A 15876-nucleotide genomic window follows, 5' to 3' on the forward strand; every position below is an offset into this window, starting at 1 on the left:
ATTGCTGTTGAGACGGAGTCCTTGTTGATTGTGTCCCCAAGGATCCGGGATTCTGAAGGATTGTCGATCCTGGAGAACCAAAATCAAGAACCCTGGGTATGATTGGAGTAGCCTCCTGCCCTGGCTTCTTTTTGATTCCTTCAATTTCCTTAAATAGCCTTGAGTTGGTCTTTTCTTGCTACTCCATGTGTGTTTTGACCTGTTTCATCAGCAAAAATATCATTGTTACAAAAAACCGGGTCTACCCGTGTAGAGGATCCCGCGATTGGTGGAAGTTCTCCTCTGGGCTGAGTGTTCTTCTTTGGCACTGGTGGAGGTCCTGAGTTGACGTTTGAAGCAGCGGTGACCACTGGAGCAAAGACTGAACTGGTTTTTGGTTGTGAGGCCATTGTAAAGAGAATGAAATAAACGGATTTTAAGGATTGCAGCACCGTAGCCCCACGGTGGGCGCCAAATTGTTTTGGTCAAAAATTAACAACAGTGATTTCGTAACCAAATTAGTAAATCGGGACTAGATGCTTATAAAGATTGGTTGAACACGGAGATTTGTTATGAGGAAAAAACCTGTTATCCTGAGGATAACAAGAAAAAAACCCCGGGTGGTGAAAACTATCACCACCAGTTTATTAATAATAAAGGTGATTACAATTGTGGAGCTTAACTTTGATCGTGATTACAAAGAATGCTAGTAGTAGTAAGTTCTCGAGTGCTAGAGTGTGTGTTATGATCAATGTTTAGAGCTCTATTTATAATAAACAAAGTCTAACAACTATTGCCTATAATTTAGGAAATGTGAGACCAAATCCAATTAGCCGTTGATTATTCAATCCCACACGTTTTCCTTATCGGCCACGCTCCAATAACAGCAAGTGCGAGCTTTCAGGAGATCATTGCAACGGTCTTTGACCTGGTAAACAAGGAAAGTAGCTGACAATGTGTTAGTTATATAATGCAATTAGGATACCTGTCGCCTTTGAAGGATACCGTATCCTAGATCAGTCTGAATACTGTTTGCTGAGGATACTGAAAATCTGAGCCCTAACAATTATTATAATCTCAATACTAAACTAGGATGTATATCTAATCTGGATATAGCTGTTACGCCCATAAAGTGTCAATAGGCTTAGATTGTGATGTTGTTCAATGTCTAATACTTAAAACCGAACTTGGCTCAGTTTCCCTGTTTAACCAGCTGGGCCAATTTGATCGTTTATGCGTTTGGAAAACAGGTATGGGGATGTAAGCTTGGGTAAACGTGTTGGTTGATAAAATGATTAAGTTATAAAGAAAGATCACAATTCAGGGGCTGGATTCACTAGAGGGCTCGTTTCCGTTTATTCAGTTTGGTTAGGATAAAAACGCGCAAAATTCATACAAATTGTCCGAATTTCTCACAAAAAGTTCGTTTTTACTTAATTAGTCCATAAATATGATTTTTGATTACCCTTAATGTTCTGATATTCCAACCGGTTCGTTAATCACGAACTCGTCGGTATTTATCAGAATTGAATTTGTTTTATTTTCAAATTAGCACAATTAATTATCTGTTAATCATTAAATTATTAAAATTTAGCCACTTATCAATTAAAATATGTATATTTTTAGAAAAAATATTTCTGGAATTATTTACTGATTTTATTAATTTATAAAAATTTATTTTACATGGTATAATTAACCCGAAAATTCTCCGTTTATACCAAACAATTTCCAAAAAATCAGCCAAAATTTCCGAGTAACCAGAATACATACCAAAACAACCTAGAAAAATTCCAAATTCTAACAACCTTGCCAAATATACTTTTTGAGTCAAAAACGACTATGAAAACTCGAATAAGCGCGAATCCATAAAACAGACTTTGGCTTTTCTAAATGATCCCAATTTTCATATGAGATCATATTATACCAAATCTGAGTTCTCCACAAAATTTCATTATTTTCCAAGCATTTTAGGTATTTTTCCCAAATAAACGTCCCAATTCGGTAATAAATTCGCCAAATATTCTCGGATGGTCGAAAAATTCAAAATTTGGACAGGGACTCACTCATATGGTCCCTGATGTCCCTTAAAAATTTTATGACCCAACAATATGCGCATCACAATCGAATCCTAAACAGCCCGTAATCGTGCAATTCGACGTTAACTTTGCGGTTTGCGCTCGTTTTCGCTCTCCTAATCCAATTTCCGGGTTCTTGAGCTTCTATATAAGCTAAGTACAGGTCCTATATCACAAACCAAGCATGTACCATCAACAAATCAGCCTCGAAACTTAGGTTTCGGTTAGGGTTCTAAACCGAACTTTTGAACCGTAAAATCGTCGTTTAAACCCTCTAATCCGTGTTTACGGCAAAAAAAAGAGTATGATTTTGATTCCGAACCATGTGTGTGATAAAAACACATTTTTGGACCATTTTCAAGGTTTTTGCATGGTTAGGAATGATATTTGGTAATCAAACTATGTTTATATGATATTAAACATGATTAAACATGTACAAAATTGATTAAATGAGCTTAATACCTTAGTTCTTTTGAAGGGTTGCTGAAGAACAGCTGTTTCTGGAATTTTTTTTAGTATTTTGATATACAAAATATCTTAGGAATATAATATATAAGGGCTTAGGATCCTACCACACCACTTAGGATCCTCACACACTATTTTTTTTCCTATACGACTCGTATAGGGCTATACGGTCGTATATGTCAAGACCGTCCGTCGGGTGAAACCTTAGCAAAGGTTTGACAAGAACACACTGACTCGAATAATCAAAAGACCGATTGAATATCCCGGCGGAATCAGGATATCCAATGATTGAGAATGAAGGGTTGTGAACATATATCAAACACAAAACAGTAAATGATAATCAGTAAAGGCTTATTCAGAGACAAAGATTCACTATATTTAATGATACATCAATGGAACAGTGAATGGAATGTCTAGGGTTTTGTGTGACGGCGGCGGCTATTGTACGATGAACAAAATGGAATGTTTTCGTAGTCAGTGAGTGCCAGCCCTATTCTGTCTCGAAATCCGTACCCTAAAGGTACCCTAGGACGTCTATTTATAGACTCTGACATTCCTTCTATAAGTCCTAGTCATTACATAATGAAAGATAAATCTAATACAAGTGTTACAGTCCTCGAGCAAGGTACATACCTTGCTCGAGCAAACTTCCTATACTAGGTGTGCTCGGTCAATGTCCTCGAGCAGACTTTACTTGGAATATATTCTCTTTCGAAGAATACATATTCCCTTTGAGTAAGCTTCATTCCTCTTGACTTGTCCATGCTTTGCTCGAACTAGTCCATCGAGCAAGCTCATTCTTCTTGATATCTTCAGCTTTTCTTATTCAGCAATCTTTAGCATGCTCGGATGTAAATCTTGCTCGGTAACTGAACTGTGCTCGAAGTCTTTGCTTTGTTTCACGTAACATCCTCTTATTGCATCCATGCTCGTCCCTATGTGCTCGATCATCCTGTGCTCATAACACTTGGCTAGAACTTGTATGATCAAGCTGTTTGCTCGATTAGCAATCCATGCTCGATAGAAGAATACTCTTGCTCGTTGAAGTGTAGCTTGCTCGAAGCCTTTTAACACTTAGAAGAATCAACCATTTAAGGTTCAGAACGTTGCTCAAAGTAGTAAAAACCATGCTCGATCGTCTGGGCTTGCTCGAATTGCATACTTAGCCTTTTCTGAGAAGGTTGATAAGATTCCAATCTTCCTTGTAGAAAATCCAACCCAACAATCTCCCCCCTAGATTGGAACAAGCTCAGATGCACCAAATCATTCCTGCATAGAATTACACATATATCAGATTTCTAGATAAATCATTTAAGAACATGTCATTTCATTACATAATTGGAAGTTTGCCACTTGGGCATTACTAACTAAATTTTTACAACTCAAACAAAATATAGAGATAAACAGAAATAAAAAAATCAATCATTCATTAGCTCCATTCTGTTATCTTCTTCCTCTGTTCTTGGCTGCAACTCTTTCTTTTAGTTTCTTCACATATGCAGCTCTTTGCTTCAGCATGTCAAGTTCTACGGAGTCAGAGGCATCACTTGGGAATCTTGCATCAATTAAGTCTTGTAGGTCTTGAGGATGCATATAATGCAGATCTCCATCCTCCCTTATGACTGCAATAGGTATCCCAGACTCATTTCTCAAAGTGGTCGAATCATCATGTTGATTGTACGTTATGTATGTGATTCTTCTAAATTGTTGTACTCTTGAGTTGGGTTCCTTCATCACTTATCTCGTAGCCAAGCACTCTTTTAAGGTCTTCCTTTTCTGGTGAGAGCTGCTTGCTAGAGTTCTTTATTTCTTTGACTCAGAGAAGGAAAGCTCAGAAACGTGTACTTTGCTGATTCTCTTCTTCCTCTTCTCTCTTTCTGCTTGGTTTCTGATCTCTCTCTTCTTCTACTGTAGAAATGGGAATCCCTTTTCTGCTTGCTCTTTCAGAAACTTGGAGAGATCATTCCTCAGTTGACCAGATGGTTGACTCCTTACTTGATTGTCATATAAAGTCAGCTCAGCCATCTTGGTCAGTTGTTCTTTTGTAAAGTTTCTCAAATCATCTCTGAATATAATGAGATGTTCTGCTTTATCTTCAGTCACCACCCTTAAAGTCTTCGATCTTCGGTCAAAATAGAGACGTGTGGGCAGATTCAAGTTTCTTGGCTACACAGGCCTCACACTCTCTGACCTATGGGTTCTGCTTGAGCTCCCCATTTCAACCTTCTTTATCTTATCAAGACCCTCTTCAACATACCATCTCTTTATTGTATCTTCTGTTTGCATTACCAGTCTTGACATTTGTACTCCCTTTTTGTGGAGGGCATTCATCATTTCTGCATGAACTTCTTGTTCTGCCCTCCTTCTGTCTTCTTGCAGTTTCCTCTGTGTTTCAAGATACATCCTCTGCTCTCTGCGATATATTTCCATTAGTTCAGCAAGACGCATGTTCTGAAACTGTTCTTCTGATATCCCTTTATCTCTTACAAAAATTTTCAACATTTCCATTCTTTGAGAGTCCTCAAGCCACTTCTTAGCTTCTTGATTTTTCTTTTCTTTCTCCTCCTTTTCTTTCTGCATCCTTATTTTCAGTTTCTATTCTCTCTCATATTTTTCTTGACCGGCTTTATCAGTGTGAGAGTCTTTCACTTGTTGGATTTTTCTTTTCAATTCTTCATGAGAGAGATTTATCAAATGGTTATACTTGTATCCATAAAGTTGGAGAAATTTTATATCCTTATGCTTTGACTTCAAGGATTCATACTCTTCTTCATCTCTTTGTTTCTTCTCGATCTTCTTCATGCTACTATCTGATTCTTTGAATTCTTTTTCTTTCTCTTTCTTCCTTTCGGACACCTTTCTCACATAGTCAGATAGATTCTCCACGAGAGCCCTTTTGTAAAAACTATCAATCTTGTCAAATGGTTGTAAGTTAAGGAATGCAGGCTTGTGACCAGCCTTTATCAAAACTTCCCCCTTTCCTTTCCTTACTCTCCAACCCTCAGCTTCTTTTGCCACATCCTCTTTTGATAGTCTTTGAATATAAAGAGGATCATAACCCAGACTGATCAGATACTCAGCATCTTCATTTGTCTTTTCAGTCTTTTCCACACTTTCTTCTTTTTCATACTCAACTTCAAGGTCAGCTTCTTCTTCAATATCCTGAAGAGCATCAATCATTGGTTCTTTATTTTTCTTGGATTGATCTCTTCTTCTTTGTTCAAGCATCTCCGACCTAAGTTTGTATACCATTTTCTTCACAGATTTTTTTCTCTTTGGCTTTGGAGTCTCAATTTCATCAGTGTCTTTTCTTTTTAAAGATGATTGAGATTGAGTGGGAGAGTAAGGTTGGTGCAGTTCAACTTCTGGTCCTTCTAAAATAATCTCTTCATCAACTGACTCAGATTTGTCATTTTCTGTTTCAACTGTGTGAGTCTCTATATGTTCTTCAGTGATTTCTTCAATGATAGGCTCATTTGGTTCATTATGCTCTTCAAATCTTTGTTCCCTCTCTCTGCCCATATTGATGTATTCCTGTTGTGCTTTCCTTGCTTCCTTTACAATGTCTGGGTGATGTTTGTCTGAGTTGTTCAGTATGAGTGTTATATCTTTCATTATCACCAGTTTGACCATTGTAAATGTTGAAAACTCAACTGTTTCATCTTCTTCATTTATTACATGACCCAATCCCAGTTCATCCTCATTCACTTCAGGCTCAGATGGGGCAGGCTCTTTATGAGTTTCTGATGGCTCTTGAACATCATCATTTTGTCTTGCCTATATAGCCTCCAACGCAGCTTTAAATGCAATATCAGCATCTCTTAATCTCATTTGTTCTTCATCCTCCCTCTCTTTAATATCAATCAAAGCTTTTATTACTTCTTGAGGGATTTCCTCCTCTTCTTCCACCATTTCTTCCCTTTCAAGGGCCTCAAACTCTTCATTCATTATATTTATCGCTGTTTTTACTGACTCAGCTTCAGCCATGTCTTTATCAATAACATCTTCTTTAAATAATAGATCATCAGACTGAATTGAATGCTTGGGTAAAGGATGTAAGTCATCATCTGTGTGGGCAATCCCTTTTCCCTTTTCTTTCCTTTTCAACTTTTCCCTTTCAGATTCATCTTCTCCACTTTTCTCCCCCTCAACTTCTGACTCATCATCATAGAACTGATTTATCATGTTTAGTGCATCAGATGGTCCAACCTCCTCTTCAACATCAATATTCTCCCCCTGTTTTGGTGCATCTGAGGTCTTCTCAACCTCAGACTGCCCCTCAAGAGTTTGAATTTTCAATAATGCCTCCTTCAGTGCAGCTTCCAGAGCTGAGTTCTTTGCAGCCAAAATGGCATTCTTTTCTCTTAGCATAATGTTCTCAAACTCCAGTTGAGCATTTTCACAGATAGTGTCGTAGAGGTTTGGACTGGATATAGGAGTTTCAACAGATGGTTTTGGAGCTGATTCAGAAAATGGTTCGGATTCTGAAGTTTCAGGAGATGGGATCTTGTAAGGTTCAGGAATTTGGGTTGGGAGAGTAGGTTGTTCATGAGGAGTGGAGTCTTTCAGTGGTGAAGAAGGAACAGGAATAGGAATAACATTAGTAACAGGTTCGGTAGGGAATGGTGGACAGACAACATTGTGATCACTGTTAATCACAGGTGCCAGAAACACATCTTCATCCATCGGCTCAGTTATCTCCTCCTTTCCATCTACCGTTGCAACAACCTCCTCATCTGCAGGTTGTTCAATTAAAGGCACATCAGCACAACCAACCAACATGTCAGTATCACCTTCATCACCATCATCATCTTCCTCATCACTGTTGCCAAGGGTCCTTGGTACATCAATAGCACCCAGTGCAGGTACGAGTAACCATGGGAGTACATCCCAGTCATCATTCTCAATGAACTTACTCTTAGCATCTTTCATACGTTTGCATATATTTTGGTCTTGCAACCTCAAAATCTGCCCTGTTCTTTGAATGTCTGGTAGGGATCTTTTTATTAAAATCTGCAGAAAACGTGGATACATTATGAATCTTTGATGGACTGGCCTCTCTGCATTTGAAATCAACCCTTGAAAGATGAGTCTTGAAATGTTGAAGGGTTGCTGGTAAAGAATGGCGACAGTGAGAGACCCAAGCTCTCGACTTAGCAACGTCCAAGTCCCTTGTCGTGGAGATAGAGACTGAATAACTTGATGAATCAAAAATCTGTAGATTAAAGGAAAACTTCCCTTTTGAAACTGTCCCTCCTTAACTCCTCCCTTATAGCCCATAGTCTCTTGAAAGACTCTTAGTAACCTTGGGACTGAGTAGGACGGCTGAGCCTCAAAATTGTCATTAAGGTCCAGTGCAGCTCTGATTGAGGCTTCTGTTATCTCAAGGTCATGATTTAGAATCGACGCCTCAATTCTTTCCCTATTGACATCATTGACATATGTTGCAGACACCCAAAAATCCGAAATATGATTTCTGAATATTGTGGGGTCGCTAGTTAAAGCCACCCTCAGAATGGAGTTACTCAAAAAATGTATTATTGGCTCCAACTCTCGGTTGTCATCGTCTATCTCCAACCGAGCACACATATTATGGCGCTTTTCGAATTTGAAGGCCATCAGTTCTGCAAAAATAAGAAGAGTTGTCAGCACACAAAGTTGCAGAACTATTATATGAGAATAGATAGATGATTAATGGCGTCTTCAATTAACCTGTTCCGTAGTAATATGCGTACCTGCAAGAACAAGTAAACAGTTAGTCAATCAGTTCAATTGGAAACCCTAATTTCAAAATCGGTGCGACAATTATCGACCAGCGATGTCTTACCGAAGTCGAAACAGAGCTAATGGCTATTATCGAAGTGAAATTAAGAAATAATAGACCAGCGAGCAAGAGGGAGATAGCATGAGCAAGAGGGCTTTCGTTTAGGTTTAATTGGAGAAAAATGTGTGAAAAACTTTCTAAGTCCCCTTTTTATACCTAACGATTTGGTGGTACAGTATCTTGGTTTGTCGTCTAGCACACGACAATTGTCATTTAATTTCAAATTCACATTTACCACCCTTGCTCGAGTATACAGCCTAAAAACTGTCTCCTCCTGTACACAAGGACATGGTACAATGCTTGCTCGAGTATACTTAGAAATATATCATATCAATTTCCTATGCTCGAGATGCATTCCTGTGTGCTCGTAGTACAGTGTGCTCGAAATGCTCGAAGTACATTGTGCTCGAAAGCCTTAAAACAAAATCTTTCCTAATCCCGCACTCGAGCACAGAAATCTGGTACCCTACTTTGCTCGAAAATGTCAGCAATAGATTCATCTTTCCTAATCTCGAAACTCTAACTCAAACATCTCTAAACTCTCACTAAGACACCTAGCACAGACCTTGCTCGAAACACTTAGATGTTTCCTATCATTCAGTTGTCGTGCTCGTAGACTTGAAATCATACTTACTTATGCAATCATGCTCGAAGATACTTAGTAAAATAACAAAGTATATCTTCGTGCTCGTAGATCAAAGATAACAAAACACATCAAAAGCAAGCTCGAAGTACAGTCTAATTCCTAGATCATACACGAAAATACTTAGAACAAACACAGATAACATTGGTGAAGTCAATATCATTTGCCTAGAAGTTAAGACAAAGATCACACTCAAACTTTGCAATAATTAAGATTACAAGTTAATGAAATCATTCCGTTTGCTCAAGCTTGGGTTTGAGGTGAACAAGAGATCAAAATCCAGTTCAAAAAGTTGTTTCAATTCATTGGAAAGATCTCAACATGGGATCAGATTGTCCAATAACTGTCACACCACTTCATTTTCAGCCGTATTATGACTTAAGTCAGGCTGACACTAGGTGTATGTTCTTGGCATGATTCTTATGACTTTTTGTGATATACTTAAGGTTCAATTAGTTGCTTGAGTTAGAATGGTCAAATTTTAGACTGTAGTCGTTCCTTATCTCTTCTCAAAGCTTATTTAGCTTTTTCCGAATCACCCCGAATTGACTTCGACCCCCTGATGCGTTGGTCAAAAAATTTTTATTTGTCCGAGCAGTTTATTTAATAATAAGATACATAGATATCAGACCATAAGGTTGAAAGTTGGACTTACAAGCCATCCGGACTTACATGCCTTTCATTCATAGTGTTTAGGACTTATTTGAATGCCCCACTCTTGTAGTTCTTTTAGAGCCCCTTAAGGTCATGATATATTTATTTATCATTAATTATTTTGAAGTATATTTCATTTTCTTTCTTTCACGCTTTTTCATTTGCTTCATTTTCTTTTGATAAACTTTCACCTATATATATAGCTATTTAGTAACTGCTCAGAATTTGAGAACTTGTTTTTGTTAGACCAAAGCATCAACAGGCTCATGTATGATCGGATAATTGCCTTTCTTCCTATCATTCGGAGAGATGTGCAAGGAAACATACCTTAGTTTTCAAATGAATCACCACATCAAACTTAGCATGATTATAGTATTTGTATCACATAGGTCATTGCACTCATGAGAAGAAGCCACACAAATTGTTAGTTTACTGAGCAGAAATCTTTTAAGCCTATAATCCATGAGTTAGGAGATTAGACAATATACTATCATTTCCCATATTAATTGGATTCAATCTCCACTTGAAAAACAATTTTCATTCCTGATTAGGAACTTGGATAATGTTATCATCTCTCATGTATGATCACCAAAACCGTGTTGCTTAATCAAAAACTCTTTACCATTTTAAAATTCATTTTCCTTTGAAAATTCAATTTAAGAACAATGACTTTAAAGATGGTGTTGTCATTTAAGCATTTAAAACCAAGCACACACTTTCACAGTATAACAGCACAAACTTTCAGATAGCATAAAAACATCAAATTATCAAGCATGCTCGAAAATGTATCAAGCAACAGAGTAAATCAATTCAATGATTGTGCTCGAGAGACAATCAATTCAACTGGTAACAACATTCATGCTCGAGTTACTTGAGAAAAACTTCCAAGTATGGATTGTTTGTGCTCGAAGAGCATTAAACACCTATCTTCCACAGAAGCATGCTCGAAATACTTGCAAAAGTTTTCAAGACTGCATTCTATGCTCGAGCAGTTGAGCAATGACATCTGTGCTCGAGTGACTTAGAATAGTCTTTCAGAAGCCTATGCTTGTGCTCGAAGAGCAATAAGCACATCATCAAGCACAGATTCATGATCGAAGTACTTAGAATCATAAAAATTCATCATGCAAACACAGATCAAAGTATTAACAGCTGTAATTCTCAAGGTTAACAGAAATTTCACACAAGAACAGTCACAAGCATGATTCATGCAATTTGAGTAATCATTCAAGCATAACAATGTTATCATGTAAACATTCAAAGTGAGTAACATAGATCATCAGTAAGAACCTCACTTAAGCACACATCCTAAATTAAACCTCATCAGCATTAATCATTCATAGGCATTTTAACAGAAAGTGAAACCTGGTTTTATCTAATGGTTTGGAGAACAAATCAGCCAAATTATCAGATGTGTCTACCCTTTTCATTTCTATAAGCCCTTTTTCCTGACAATCCCTAATGAAATGGTGTCTAATTTCAATGTGCTTAGTCTTAGAATGTTGGACTGAATTCTTAACAATGAACATAGCAGCAGTATTATCAATTAAAATAGGTGTGAGTAAGAAATTCAGACCATAATCCAGCAGTTGGTTTTGAATCCATAGAACCTGTGTACAGCAAACAGATGCAGCAATGTACTCTGCTTCAGCAGTAGAGATTGACACTATGGTTTGTTTCTTTCATTGCCATGACACGAGTCTGTTCCCAAGAAACTGACATCCTCCTTAAGTTGATTTTCGACAAATGTTGCAACCATCATAGTCACTGTCAATATAAGCCATCAAATCAAAGGAAGAGTTCTTTGGATACCAAATTCCCAAGTCTGGTTTTCCTTTCAAGTATCTGAATATTCTTTTTACTGCTAGCATATGTGACACCTTGGGGTTAGCTTGAAATCTTGCACAGACACACACAGCAAACATAATATCTGGCCTAGATGTTGTGAGATACATCAATGATCCTATCTTGGCCCTATATTCATGCTGGTCCACTGGCTCCCCATTTTCATCAGGTACCATTTTCTCATGTGTGTCCATTGGTGTTGACACTGTCTTGAAGTCTTGGCACTTGAACATGGTGAGTATCTCTTGAACATATTTTGATTGGTTGATGAAAATTCCATCTGGCTTCTGTTGCACTTGCAGTCCAAGGAAGAAATTCATTTCTCTCATTGAGCTCATTTGGTATTTGGACTTCATCACTTGCTCAAATTCCTTGCACATTTGTTCATTTGTTGAGCCAAAAATGATGTCATCCACATACACTAGCAGCAGTAGCAAATATTTTCACTTCTTTTGTAAAACAATGTCTTGTTAATGGCCCCTCTACAGAAACCATGTTCTAACAGATGGTTAGAAAGCTCATCATACCAGGTTCTTGGTGCCTGATATAGTCCAAAATGTGCCTTGCTGAGCTTGTAGACTTTGTTTGGATGAATTGGATCTTCAAATCCAAGAGGTTGAGTGACATAAACTTCTTCATCTATCTTTCCATTCAGAAATGCAGATTTTACATCAAGCTGATAGACTTTAATGTTCATTGATACTGCATATGCTAGAAAAATCCTGATAGCCTGTAGTCTTGCAACAGGAGAAAATACCTCTTCAAAGTCTACTCCTTCTTCTTGTAGACACCCTAGAGCTACCAATCTATCTTTGTTCTTGATCACTATCCCCCTTTCATCCTTCTTGTTTCTAAAAACCCATTTTGTACCAATTACATACTTGCCTCTGGGCTTGTCCACAAAGTCCCGCACATGTAAGTCTCTTAACTGAGCTAATTCCTCCTGCATAGCTTCCACCCAGCTGTTGTCCTTTAAAGCTTGATTGATATCCTTTGGTTCAACTTAGGATAGAAAACAGGCATACAGGCAGATATTTGTTCTTTCAGATGCACTTCTGGTAACTCTTTCATGTAGATCTTCAATTATGTTCTCTGTAGGGTGATTTCTTTCAACAGAGGTAGTTTGAACAACTGGGGGTACAAACACTTCTGCTTCTAGATTTGTCATATTCATCTCAGCAGATTCACCTTCAGATCTGTCTTGATTCTCAGTAGAGGTTTGAACATGATTGAGTTCTGATGTAGACGCCTCATTTCCTCCTAGCCGCAATGAGTCAAACAGGGTCTGCAACTGATACATTTCTTCAGTCTGAGAGGGTTGTTGACTTTGGATGAGCTCACTTTCAATAACACTTGGACCTTCATTTGAGTTTTCAACTGTAGCCTCTTGTCCAACTCTCTCTACTTCATCTTCTCCTTGGATGTTTCTTCCAAAGGTAAATCCATTTGCTTCAGGAGCAACTGAGGTCCATAGTTTGTCCAGATCAACTTGTTTTGGTTTTCCTTTTTCTTCAAAGCTGGTTCTGTACATACTATCATCCATGTCTTCACTATAGATTTTAAATGATTTGATCATTTTCTCAAGATCAAATAGCCATTTTGGACCATCAGTATTGTTGAACTGGTTTTCATTGAAGATGATGTCAGATGATTCAATGACCACCATGTGCTCTTTCACATAGACTCTATAAGCTTTTGAATGAGATGAATAGCCCACAAAGAAACATTCCAGTGATTTGGACTGGAATTTGTTCAAGTAGTCCTTTGTGTTCAAAAGTGAGCATTTACATCCAAAAGGCTTCAAGAACTTCACATAAGGCTTTCTCTGGTAGAGAATTTCATATGGTGTCTTGTTTTGAGCCTTGTTAAGTAGAACCCTGTTCTGCACATAACATGCAGTGTTTATTGCTTCTCCCCAGAAGGTAACAGGAAGGTTGGCATCAGCAATCATGGTTCTTGCAGCTTCAATTAAAGTTCTATTTCTCCTTTCTGCAACACCATTTTGTTCAGGGGTTCTAGGAGCACTATACTGCTGGAAAGAACCCTTAGAAGTGCAGAATTCACTCATAGTGTCATTCTTGAATTCTGACCCATTGTCACTTCTAATTACCTTCACTTTCCTGTCAAGTTGATTTTCCATCTTGAGTACACAGGATTTGATCAGGTTTGGGGTTTCATCCTTGTTGCTCATGAAATATACCCAAGTGAATCTTGAAAAATCATCAGTTATCACTAGGTAGTATCTCTTCTTTCCAAAACTTGGAACACTCACTAGACCTAACAAGTCCATGTGAAGTAATTCCAAGACCTCATCTATTGTGTTTATTAGTTTGCTCTTGTGTGTGGATTTATGTTGTTTTCCTTTTAGGCAAGATGTGCATTTTTCTTCTAGCTTGAACTCTCTTGTGGGAAGGCCAACAACATGTTCACCTTTCACTAGTTTGTTCATGTTCTTCAAATTTACATGACACATCTATGCCATAGCACTGTTTCATTCTCGGTTGCCTTTGACACAAAGCATGAACCACCTCTTGAAGTTGCAGTATTCATTCTCAGTTCATAGAGGTTGCCATTTCTTAGAGCCATCATCATAATCATTTCGGTTGGAATCACAAAATCTGGCTTCAAAATCAGGAAATGTTCATCATTGAAGGCAACCTTGTATCCCTTGTCACATAATTGAGAAATGCTCAGCAAATTGTACTGTAGTCCTTCAACATGTAGAACATTCTCAAAAGATACTTTGCCATTTGTGAGTGTTCCCTTCCCAACAATTTTTCCTCCATTTTCATCACTCCCAAATGCAATTGGTCCCTCATATTTCTTCACATAATTAATTAATGCAGTCTTGTCACAAGTCATATGCCTTGAACATCCACTGTCCATATACCATAGATCATTGCTACTCATGGACTGTTCCTGCACACACATAGAAGAAATCAGTTTGATTCTGAGTTTCTAACTTCATCAGTTTGTAATTCAGAGATAGTGGAGGATGCATCAGAAGTTGGGATTGGAACAGGTGGTGGATCTTCATACACTACTTCACAATCCTCATCAGTGTCGGTCTCTGATCCAAGGTACACAGCAGACACTTTAATGCTACTATCAACTTCCTCAATCACCTTTTCCTTCCCTTCTTGTACTTCCTTCTTTGTCTTCCACTTGAATCCTCTTGGTTCAAATCCTTGTTTTAACAGAAACTTCTCATCACCATTCAGAACACCTGGTCTCCTCTTAGCTTTCTCTTCATTTGGTGACCTTCTGTTCTTGTCTGTTGTTTTTAGGATTTGGTCATTTTCTTTTATCTTCAAAATTGTTTTGAGCATTTGTTCCAACATAGGCTGATGGTTCTTATCTTCAGATGGGTTTTTATTTCCATTCAAGTATCTCTCATACATTTGTTTGTAGCTTTTCATGTCATAGCCACTAATCACATCTGGAATTTCAAAGATATCCTTAAGAATCCAGCAAGAGTCAGTGTGATGCCCATAGGCATCACATTTCTTGCAGAATACTTTAGCAAAGCTTCCCAAATCTTCAAGAGGTTTCTTGTCCTTGATCTTGTCACTTGGTTTAAGGAAGTCAAATCCTAAAGATGTCTTTGGATTCAAAGTGCTTGAAAAATCCATCTTGATTGGCTTGCTGAGATCAATTGCTTGTGGATATTTTTCTTTGACAAAAACAATTTTCTTCAGCTTGGATGGCATTGTTGAAGAACCTCCCTTTTGTTCTTTTGGATATCTTCTTCTTGGAGCATTATCCACATCACCAACATCAAATAATTCATGATTAGAAAAGACTGGGTAGATTGGTGGATGACTCTTATCATAAGAGGATTTAATTGGTTTTTCTGTTTTCTTGTTGATGACTGACTATGGTTCTGTTCTTTTCTTGATGACTGGCTGTGGTCTAGCACATATGTCAAATGGAACATACTCTCTTCTCATTCTCTCGTGGTGATTTCTTACCTTTGATGTCATAGGAGGCAGAAGAGGAATTTTGTCACTTTTCTTCTTATTTGTTCTTTTCTTCTTCCCCTTTGATGACTTAGAGCTTCCACAGCTACAATTGCTTTCTTCACTGGAGTATTCACTCCACTTCTTTTTCTCTCCTTGAGGCTGTTCATCAATCACAGTTTCTTGCTTATCAGTCTGTTTCATTACAAATTCTCCATCCTGATTTACAATCACATCATCATACTACTTGATAAATTCAGGCTTACCATCAAACACATTTTTGAACTGTTTGAGATACTCACTTCTGCTCTCTTTATCAACTTTCAAAGGGTAACTGTCACAGAAAGGTGGTGGTACCTTCTTGTACTTCTCTTCCTCTGTCATTTTGTCAACATGACCAATAATGTTTCCTGTAGAGACAAGGTTTTTCAA

Source organism: Bidens hawaiensis, unplaced genomic scaffold (assembly GCF_021521415.1).
Source record: "Bidens hawaiensis isolate Kalapana, Puna unplaced genomic scaffold, B.hawaiensis_p1.1 tig00001143_1, whole genome shotgun sequence".
In the NCBI taxonomy this organism is placed as follows: Eukaryota; Viridiplantae; Streptophyta; class Magnoliopsida; order Asterales; family Asteraceae; genus Bidens; species Bidens hawaiensis.